Genomic DNA, 12,016 nt, shown 5'->3' on the forward strand with positions numbered 1-12,016 from the left:
TATATGTGAATGTAAATTGTGTGTATGCATGTGTATGTGTAACGTCCAATAGATAATTGGGCAAAGCTATGAAAAGACAATTCAGACAAAATGAATTTCAAATGACGGACATTTTTAAATGTCTGGAGGATTGAAATTATAATTAAAAATGAGGTATCACTTCATACAAATCAGACTAACAAAAATTTGAAATACCATCAATATTTATTACTGGCTGTAATACAGAGAAAAAGGCCATTTCAAACACTGCTCTTGGAAGTGTGAGATATGGTAGGTAGCCTTTGGAGAAAGCAATCTGGCAACTTCTATTAAAAATTATTTTCAAAGATTCATAGAGCCTTTGACCCAGCAATTCTATTCCTGAGAATTTCTTCCATACCAATAAAGTCACTAGTGTGTAATGAGAAATACACAAAGATTCCTTTTTGCAAGGTTGTTGAAAGTGGCAACAAACTAGAAACAAAGTGAATGCCAGTTGACAGAGTAGTGGCTGGAAATATTATGGTTTAGGCAACTAAAAAAGAAAAAATCAGCTATAAAATATAATAATATGATTCCATTTATGTATTGGCTATAATGAAATATAATGTTTACATCTATAAAATTATGCATTTGTATGTGCATAAAGAAGCTAAAAATTCTAGTGTTGTAAACTGAGAACCGTGAATAATATTTGATTTATAATCTGAAGCATATGAATGTTTTCTGATGTGATAAATAATAATTGAACTACTTTTCCCTTAATGAGTAATCACCACTGAATAACTGCTTCAGAATCACATGAGGGTGCTTTTAAAAAATGGCGATTTTTTTTTTTTTTTAATCTTTAAGTTCTGGGATACATGTGTTGAACATGCAGGTTTGTTACATAGGTATACACGGGTCATGGTGGTTTGTTGCACCTATCAACCCGCCATCTAGGTTTTAAGCCCTGCATGCATTAGGGGCTTAAATTTGTCTTAATGCTCTCCCTCCCTTTGCCCCCTACCCCCCGGCAGGCCCTGGTGTGTGATGTTCCCCTCCCTGTGTCCACGTGTTCTCATTGTTCAGCTCCAACTTATGAGTGAGAACATGCTGTTTTGGTTTTTCTGTTCCTGTGTTAGTTTGCTGAGAATGATGGTTTCCAGCTTCATCCATATCCCTGCAAAGGACATGAACTCATTCTTTTTTTATGGCTGCATAGTATTCCATGGTGTATATGTACCACGTTTTCTTTATCCAGTCTATCATTGATGGGCATTTAAGTTGGTTCCATGTCTTTGCTGTTGCAAATAGTGCTGCAATAAACATACGTGTGCTTGTGTCTTTATAGTAGAATGATTTATAATCCTTTGGGTGTATACCCAGTAATGGGATTGCTGGGTCAAATGGTATTTCTGGTTCTAGATCCTTGAGGAATTGCTACATTGTCTTCCACAATAGTTGAACTAATTTACACTCCCACCAACACTGTAAAAGCATTTCTATTTCTCCACATCCTCTCCAGCATCTGTTGTTTCCTGACTTTTTAATGATCACCATTCTAACTGGCATGAGATGGTATCTCATTGTGGTTTTGGTTTGCATTTCTCTAATGACCAGTGATGATGAGCTTTTCATCATGTTTATTGGCCACATAAATGTCTTCTTTTGAGAAGTGTCTGTTCATATCCTTTGCCCACTTTTTGATGGGGTTGTTTGTGTTTTTCTTGTAGATTTGTTAAAGTTCCTTGTAGATTCTGGATATTAGCTCTTTGTCAGATGCATAGATTGCAAAAGTTTTCTCCCATTCTGTAGGTTGCCTTTTCACCCTAACTGATAGTTTATTTTGCTGTGTAGAAGCTCTTTAGTTTAATTAGATCCCATTTGTCAATTCTTGGCTTTTGTTGCAATTGCTTTTGGTGTTTTAGTTATGAAGTCTTTGCCCATGCCTATGTACTGAATGTTACTGCCTAGGTTTTCTTCTAGGGTTTTTATGGTTTTAGGTCTTATGTTTAAGTCTTTAATCCATCTTGAGTTAATTTTTGTATAAAGTGTAAGGAAGTGGTCCAATTTCTGTTTTCTGCATATGGTTAGCCAATTTTCTCAGCACCATTTATTAAATAGGGAATCCTTTCCCCATTGCTTGTTTTTGGCAGGTTTATCAAGGATCAGATGGTTGTAGAGGTGTGGTGTTACTTCTGAGGCCTCTGTTCTTTTCCATTGGTCTATATATCTGTTTTGGTACCAGTACTATGCTGTTCTGATGACTGTAGCCTTGTAGTATAGTTTGAAGTCAGATAGCTTGATGCTTCCAACTTTGTTCTTTTTGCTTAGGATTGTCTTGGCTATACAGGCTCTATTTTGGTTCCATGTCAAATTTAAAGTAGTTTTTTCCAATTCTGTAAAGATAGTCGATGGTAGCTTGATGGGGATAGCATTGAATCTATAAATAACTTTGGGCAGTATGGCCATTTTCACAATATTGATTCTTCCTATCTATGAGCATGGAATGTTTTTCCATTTGTTTGTGTCCTCTTTTCTTTCCTTGAGCTCTGGTTTGTAGTTCTCCTTGAAGAGGTCCTTCACATCCCTTGTAAGTTGTATTCCAAGGTATTTTATTCTCTTTGTAGGAATTGTAAATGGGAGTTCACTAATGATTTGGCTCTCTGCTGGTCTATTATTGGTGTATAGGAATGCTTGTGATTTTTGCACATTGATTTTGTATCCTGAGACTTTGCTGAAGTTGCTTATCTGCTTAAGGAGTTTTTCGGCTGAGATGATGCGGTTTTCTAACTATACACTTGTGTCGTCTGCAACAAGAGATCATTTGAGTTCTTTTTCCTGTTTGAATATGCTTTATTTCTTTCTCTTGCCTGATTGCCCTGGCCAGAACTTCCAATACTCTGTTGAATAGGAGTGGTGAGAGAAGACATCCTTGTCTTGTGCTGGTTTTCAAGAGGAAAGCTTCTAGGTTTTGCCCATTCAGTATGATATTGGCTGTGGGTTTGTCATAAATAGCTTATTATTTTGAGATACGTTTCATCAATACCCAGTGTATTGAGAGTTTTTAGCATGAAGCATGTTGAATTTTATCGAAGGCCTTTTCTACATCTACTGAGATAATCATTGAGTTTTTGTGATTGGTTCTGTTTATATGATGGATTACATTTATTGATTTGCATATGTTGAACCAGCCTTACATCCAGGGATGAAGCCAACTTGATTGTGGTGGATAAGCTTTTTAATGTACTGCTGGATTTGGTTTGCCAGCATTTGATTGAGGATTTTTGCATCAATGTTCATCAGGGATATCGGCCTGGTATTTTCTTTTCTATGTTGTGTCTCTGCCAGGTTTTGGTATTAGGATGATGTTGGCCTCATAAAATGAGTTAGGGAGGAGTTTCTCTTTTTCTATTGTTTGGGATAGTTTCAGAAGGAATGGTATTAGTTCTTAGCTCATCTTTGTACCTCTGGTAGAATTCGGCTTTGAATTCATCTGGTCATGTTGTTGTTGTTTTTTTTTTTTTTTTTGGTTGGTAAGCTATTAATTACTGCCTCAATTTCATGACTTGTTATTGGTCTATTCAGATTTGACTTCTTCCTCGTTTAGTCTTGGGAGGATGTATGTGTCCAGGAATGTATGCATTTCTTTTAGATTTTCTAGTTTATTTGTTTAGAGGTGTTTATAGCATTCTCTGATGGTAGTTTGCATTTCTGTGGGATCAGCGGTGATATCTCCTCTATCATTTTTTATTATATTTATTTGATTCTTCTCTCTTTTCTTCTTTATTAGTCTGGCTAGTGATCTGTCTATTCTGTTGATCTTTTCAAAAAACCAGTTCCTGGATTGATTGATTTTTGAAGGGTTTTTCATATCTCTATCCTTCAGTTTTGTTCTGATCTTAGTTATTTCTTGTCTTCTGCTAGCTTTTGAATTTGTTTGCTCTTACTTCTCTAGTTCTTTTAGTTGTGATGTTAGGGTGTTGATTCTAGATATTTCCCACTTTTGGATGTGGGCATTTAGTGCTATACATTTCCCTCTTAACACTGCTTTAGCTGTGTCCCAGAGATTTTTGTATGTTGTGTCTTTATTCTCATTGGTTTCAAAGAACTTCATTATTTCTGCTGTAATTTCGTTACTTATTCAGTAGTCATTCAGGAGCAGGTTGTTCAGTTTCCATGTAGTTGTAAGGTTTTGAGTGAGTTTCTTAATCTTGAGTTCTAATTTGATTGTACTGTGGTTTGTGAGACTGTTTGTTATGATTTACATTCTTTTGTACTTGCTGAGGAGTGTTTTATTTCCAATTATGAGGTCAATTTTAGAACAAGTGCTATGCGGTGCTGAGAAGAATGTATATTCTGTTGATTTGGAGTGGAGAGTTCTGTCAATGTCTATTAGGTCCATTTGGTCCAGAGCTGTGTTCAAGTTATGAATATCCTTGTTAATTTTCTGTCTCATTGATCTGTCTAATATTAGACAATGGGGTGTTAAAGTCTCCCACTACTATTTTGTGGGAGTCTGTCTATTTATAGGTCTCTAAGAACTTGTTTTATGAACCTGGGTGCTCCTGTATTGGGTGCATATATATTTAATATAATTAGCTCTTCTTGTTGCATTGATTCCTTTACTATTATGTAATGCCCTTCTGTGTCTTTTTTTTATCTTTATTGGCTTAAAATCAGTTTTATCACAGACTAGAATTGCAACCCTTTTTTCTTTTTTTCCTTTTATTTTTGCTTTCCATTTGCTTGTTATGTTTTCCTCCATCCCTTTATTTTGAGCCTATGTGTGTCTTGCACATGAGATGGGTCTCCTGAATACAGCAAACCAATGGATCTTGACTCTTTATCCAATTTGTCAGTCTGTGTGTTTTAATTGGGGGCATTTCACCCACTTACATTTAAGGTTAATATTGTTATGTGTGAATTTGATCCTGTCATCATGATGCTAACTGGTTATTTTGCACATTAATTGATGCGGTTTCTTCATAGTGTCATTGGTCTTTATATTTTGGTGTGTTTTTACAATGGCTGGTACTGGTTTTTCCTTTCCATATTTAGTGCTTCCTTCAGGAGCTCTTGTAAGGCAGGCCTGGTGGTGACAAAATCCCTCAGCATTTGCTTTTCTGTAAAGGATCTTATTTATCCTTCACTCATGAAGCTTAGCTTGGCTGAATATGAAATTCTGGGTAAAATTATTTCCTTTATGAATGTTAAATATTGGCCCCCACTCTCTTCTGGCTTGTATGGTGTCTGGAGACAGATCCACTGCTAGTCTGATGGGCTGCCCGTTGTAGGTAACCTGACCTTTCTCTCTGGTGTCCTTAACATTTTTTCATTCATTTCAACCTTGGAGAAACTGAGATTATGTGTCTTGGGGTTGCTCCTCTCAAGGAGTATTTTAGTGGTGTTCCCTGTATTTCCTGAATTTGAATCTTGGCCTGTCTTGCTAGGTTGGGGAAGTTCTCCTGGATAATATCCTGAAGAGTGTTTTCCAACTTGGTTCCATTCTCCCCATCACTTTCAGGTGCACCAATCAATCATAGGTTTGGTCTTTTCACATAGTCCCATATTTCTTGGAGGCCTTGTTGTTCCTTTTCATTCTTTTTTCCTCCAATCTTGTCTTCATTCCTTTTTTCAGTAAGTTGATCTTCAATTACTGTTATCCTTTCTTCTGCTTGATCGATCTGGCTATTGATACTTCTGTATGCTTCATGAAGTTCTCATGCTGTGTTTTTCACCTCCATCAGGTCATTTATGTTCTCTAAACTGGTTATTCTAGTTAGCAGTTCCTGTAACCTTTTATCAAGGTTCTTAGCTTCCTTGCATTGGGTTAGAACATGCTCCTTTAGCTCAGACAAGTCTGTTAGTATCCACCTTCTGAAGCCTACTTCTGTCAGTTCATCAAACTCATTATCTGTCCAGTTTTGTGCCCTTGCTGGAGAGGAGTTGTGATCATTTAAAGGAGAAGAGCCATTCTGGTTTTTGGAACTTTCAGCATTTATGCACTGGTTTTTCCTTCTTCATTGATTTATCTACCTTTGATACTTGAGGCTGATGACCTTTGTTGGGATTTTTGTGTGGGGGTCCTTTTGGTTGATGTTGATGTTACTGATTTCTGTTTGTTAATCTTTCTTATAACAGAGTCAGGCCCCCTTCTGTAGTTCTACTGCAGTTTGCTGGAGGTCCACTCCAGACCCTGTTTGCCTGGATATTACCAGTGAAGTCTGCGGAACAGCAAAGATTGCTGCTTTCTCCTTCCTTTGGAAGTTTTGTCCCAGAGGGGTACTGGCCTCATGCCAGCCAGAGCTCTCCTGTATGAGGTGTCTGTTGACCCCTGCTCAGAGGTCTCTCCCAGTCAGGAGGCATGGGGGTCAGCGACCCACTTGAGGAGGCAGTCTGTCCCTTAGCAGAGCTCGTGTGCTGTGCTGGGAGAATTCTCCTTGTCAGGATTTGCTGCTCTCTTCAGAGCCAGAAGACAGGAATGTTTAAGTCCGCTGAAGCTGCACCCACAGTCGCCCCTTCCCCCAGGTGCTCTGTTCCAGGGAGATGGGAGTTTTATCTATAAGCCCCTGACTGGGGCTGCTGCCTTTCTTTCAGAGATGCCCTGCCCAGAGAGGAGGAATCTAGAGAGGACTTCTGGCCATGGCCTCTTTGGCCTCCTTAGCACTGTCAGGGGAAAACTGCCTACTCAAGTCTCAGTAATGACAGATGTCCCTCCCCTGACCAAGCTTGATTGTCCGAGGTCTACTTCAGACTGCAGTGCTAGCATCGAGAATTTCAAGCCAGTGGTTCATGGCTTGCTGCACTCTGTGGGAGTGGGACCCGCTGAGTGAGACCACTTGGTTCCCTTGCTTCAGCCCCCTTTCCAGGGGAGCGAACGGTTCTGTCTCCCTGGGGTTCCAGGCGCCACTCAGTTGGAAAGGCAGAAACCACCCGACTTCTGCGCTGGTCTCACTGGGAGCTGCAGACTGGAGCTGTTCCTATTCAGCCATCTTGCCAGCTTCTAAAAATGGCATTTCTTAATTTTACTGTATTTCCATGGAATAAAAGTAATTCTTACACACACTGAAGTTAAAAAAAAATAGCATTTAAAATTTCTGCTCGGGAAAGTAGTATAATTTTTAACACAAGTCAGTTTGTCTCTGTGTTATAATGTAATGAATTCTTATATGCATATGAAGAGGAAAATGACAATTTTCTATTTATGGTTTTGGTTCAGCCTTGAAGATACCTTGATGAAGACCTGGACTATTGAATGGAGCAGAAATTCACCTCCCTCACTGACTATTACAGTTGCATTTTTATGGAGTTCTTCTTCTTCTAGTATTCCTAAGACTGCTGCTGACTTTATAAAAATTAAGTTTGTGAATGTGACTACTTAATAGTGTATATGAGACTTTCAAGGGAATTAAATAAGTAAATAAATAAGAATATTACTGATTTGAGTTTGCTTTAATTACTTGTCCTTAATTCTATTAATTTCTAAATGAGCTTCCTAATTTTTTGTAGAGTTTCCTAGGCGTATTATAATGTGTTTTATTTGACAGTGTTTCAATTTTCATGTAGAGTACTATATATATTTTTTCTTATTTGGTTTGAATAATTTTTCTATTACTAAATAAAAATAAGTTTATTTTTACTTTAGTTTTTCTAAGAAAGGGAAAGTTAATGGTATTGAAGGGTCTGTAAATAATATATGGTTAATTTTATAAGGCATGACTCACAACAGTTCTTTAACTGCTTTTTGTTACTGTAATTCTGTTCACTGGAATGAAATGCATAGCCACACCTGGTAAGGGCACAAAGACTCAGTGGTTTAGTTTCTCATTCCTCAGGACATTATAACTAAAGCTGAAATAAATACATAAGCTATGTCTTTTCTATATAAATATAATGGTCATAAGGTAAGTTTGTATATTACTAAAAGTTACTTATGATACATATTCACATAAAGAAAAGTTGGCATTTAAAGTAGTACAACACTAAACTTAGGGTCCACTAACTTGCTAACTATCGTAGTTTTCTATGCAATTAATTTTTTAAAAATTTCAGTGGGTCCACCGTAAGTGTGTATATTTATGGGATATATGAGATATTTTGATAAAGGCACACAATGTGTAATTGTCACATCAGGGTAAATGAGGTATTCATCACCTCAAGCATATATCCTTTGTGTTATTTTTTAAGTGACAAAATTTTACATATTTATCATGTTCAATATGATATTTTGAAATATGTATACATTGTGGAATGACTAGATCAAGCTGATTGACATATGCATTACTTAACATACTTATTTTTTTCTGGTGGAGAACACTTAAAACCTACTCCTCTGAGTGATTTTTGAGAATACAATACCGGGATATGAACTGTAGTCACCAGTTGTGACTACAGTTGTGTGGTAGATCTCTTGAACTTTCTCTTCCTACCCAACTGAAATTTTGTACCCTTTGACCAAACATCCTCCCAACACCTTCCCCCAGCTACTGGTAACCACCACTCTACTCTCTGTTTCTATAAGTTCAACTTTTTCACATTGCACATATAAATGAAATAATATAGCATTTGTCTTTCTGTGCCTGGCTTATTTCACTTAACATAATGTCCTCTAGGATCGTTTGTGTTGTTGCAAAGCACAGGATTTCCCTCTTTTTAAAGGCTAAATAGTATTCCATTGTGTATATATACCACATTTTCTTCATTCATCCATCAGTGGACACTTAGGTTGATTCCATATGTGGGTTATTGTGAATAGTGCTGCAATAAACATGAGCATGCAGATGTCTCTTCAACATACTGATTGCCTTTACTTTGGAAATGTACACAGAAGTGGAATTGCTGAATCACATGGTAATTCTATTTTTAATTTTTAAGGCTGTCCTAATTTACATTCTCACCACTAATTTACAAGGGATCCCTTTTCCCCACAACCTCATCAATCCTCATCTTTCATCTTTTTGATTATAGCTATCTAATAGGTATAAGGTGAGGTGATATCTCATTGTGGTTTTAATTTACCTTTTCCTGATGAGTAGTGATGTTGAGCATTTTTTTTTTCATATACCTGTTGGTCATTTGTATGTTTTCTTTTGAGAAATATCTGTTGTTTTGCCCGTTTTTAATCAGGTTGTTTTCTCAATATTGGGTTGAGTTCTCTCTGTATTTTGGATATTAACCCATTATCAGTATGATGTAAACTCATTTGTTTACGTTCATCTTTGTTGTCTGTGTTTTATTTCCAAAAAATCATTGTCATGAAATTTCCCCCGTGCCCCGCCCTTTATTATTATTATTATTATTATACTTTAAGTTCTGGGACACATGTGCAGAACATGCAGTTTTGTTACATAGGTATACATGTGCCATGGTGGTTTGCTGCACCTATCAACCTGTCATCCAGGTTTTAAGCCCTGCAGGTTTTAAGGTATTTGTCCAAATGCTCTCCGTCTCCTTGCACCCAACTCCCTGACAGACCCCTGCATGTGACATTGCTCTCCTGTGTCCATGTGGTCTCATTGTTCAACTCCCACTTAGGAGTGAGAACATGCGGTGTTTGGTTTTCTGTTCCTGTGTTAGTTTGCTAATAATGTTGGTTTCCAGCTTCATCCATGTCCCTGCAAAGAACATGATCTCATTCTTTTTAATGGCTGCATAGTGTTCCATGGTGTATATGTGCCACATTTTCTTTATCCATTCTATCATTGATGGACATTTGGGTTGGTTCCAAGTCTTTGCTATTGTGAATAATGCCACAATAAAGATACGTGTGCATGTGTCTTTATAGTGGAATGATTTATAATCCTTTGGGTATATACCCAGTAATGAGATTGCTGGGTCAAATGGTATTTCTAGTTCTAGATCCTTGAGGAACTGCCACACTGTCTTCCACAATGGTTGAACTAACTTCCACTCCTGCCAACAGTGTAAAAGTGTTTCTATTTGTCCACATCCTCTCCAGCATCTGTTGTTTCCAGACATTTTAAAGATCACCATTCTAACTGGTGTGAGATGGTATCTCATTGTGGTTCTGATTTGCATTTCTCTAATGACCAATGATGACAAGCTTTTCTTCATATGATTGTTGGCTGCATATATAAATGTCTTCTTTTGAGAAGTGTCTGTTTCATATCCTTTGCCCACTTTTTGATGGGGTTGTTTTTTTCTTGTAAATTTGTTTAAGTCCTTTATAGATTCTGGATATTAGCAGTTTGTCAGATGGATAGATTGCAAAAATTTTCTCCCATTCTGTAGGTTGCCTATTTACTCTGATGATAGTTTCTTTTGCTGTGCAGAAGCTGTTTAGTTTAATTAGATCCCACTTGTCAATTTTGGTTTTTGTTGCCATTGCTTTTGGTGTTTTAGACAAAGTCTTTGCCCATGCCTATGTCCTGAATAGTATTGCCCAGGTTTTCTTCTAGGATGTTTATGGTTTTAGGTCTTATTTTTAAGTTGTTAACCCATCTTGACTTAATTTTTGCATAAGGTGTAAGGAAAGGGTTCAGTTTCTGCTTTCTGTATATGGCTAGCCAGTTTTCTTAACACCATTTATTAAATAGGGAATCCTTTCCCCATTGCTTGTTTTTGGCAGGTTTGTCAAAGATCAGATGGTTGTAGAGGTGTGGTGTTATTTCTGAGGCCTCTGTTGTGTTCCATTGGTTTATGTATCTGTTTTGGTACCAGTACCATGCTGTTTTGATAACTGTGGCCTTGTAGCATAGTTTGAAGTCAGATAGCATGATCCCTCCTGCTTTGTTCTTTTTGCTTAGGATTGTCTTGTCTATGAGGCCTTTTTTTGGTTCCATATGAAGTTTAGAGTAGCTTTTTTCCAATTCCGTGAAGAAAGTCAATGTTAGCTTGATGGGGATAGCATTGCATCTATAAATTACTTTGGGCATTATGGCCATTTTCATGGTATCAATTCTTCCTGTCCATGAACCTGGAATGTTTTTCCATTTATTTGTGTCCTCTCTTATTTTCTTGAGCACTGGTTTGTAGTTCTTCTTGAAGAAGTCCTTCACATCTATTATAAGTTGTATTCCTAAGTATTTTACTCTCTTTGTAGCAAATATGAATGGGAGTTCACTCATGATTTGGCTCTCTGTTTGTCTGTTATTGGTGTACAGAAATGCTTGTGATTTTTGCACATTGATTTTGTATCCTGAGACTTTGCTGAAGTTGCTTATCAGTTTAAGGAGATTTTGGACTGAGAAAGTGGGGTTTTCTAAATATACAATCATGTCGTCTGCAAACAGAGACAATCTGACTTCCTCATTTCCTATATGAATACACTTTATTTCTTCCTCTTGCCTTATTGCCCTGGCCAGAACTCCCAATACTCTGTTGAATAAGAGTGGTGAGAGAGGGCATCCTTGTTTTGTGCCGGTTTTCAAAGGGAATACTTCCAGTTTTTGCCCATTCAGTATGATATTGGCTGTGGGTTTGTCATAAATAGCTCTTATTATTGTGAGATACATTCCATTGATACCTAGCCTATTAAGAGTTTTTAGCATGAAGGGCTGTTGAATTTTGTCAAAGGCCATTTCTGCATCTATTGGGACATGTGGTTTTGTCATTGGTTCTGTTTTTATGATGGATTACGTTTATTGCTTTGCTATGTTGAACCAGCCTTGCATCCCAGGCATGGAGCCTACTTGATTGTGGTGGATAAACTTTTTGATGTGCTGTCGGATTCAGTTTGCCAGTATTTTATGGAGAATTTTTGCATCAATGTTCATCGGGGGTATTGGTCTGAAATTTTTTTGTTGTGTTTCTACCAGATTTGGTATCTGGATGATTCTGGCCTCCTACAATGAGTTAGGGAGGATTCCCTCTTTTTCTATTGATTGGAATAGTTTCAGAAGGAATGGTACCATCTCCTCTTTGTATCTCTGGTAGAATTTGACTGTGAATCCATCTGGCCCTGGACTTCTTTTGGTTGGTAGGCTATTAATTACTGCCTCAACTTCAGAACTTGTTATTGGTCTAGTCAGGGATAATGATATGATCAAATTCACACATAACTATATTAATCTTAAATGTAAACGGGCTAAAT

Source organism: Theropithecus gelada, chromosome 11 (assembly GCF_003255815.1).
Source record: "Theropithecus gelada isolate Dixy chromosome 11, Tgel_1.0, whole genome shotgun sequence".
NCBI lineage: Eukaryota > Metazoa > Chordata > Mammalia > Primates > Cercopithecidae > Theropithecus > Theropithecus gelada.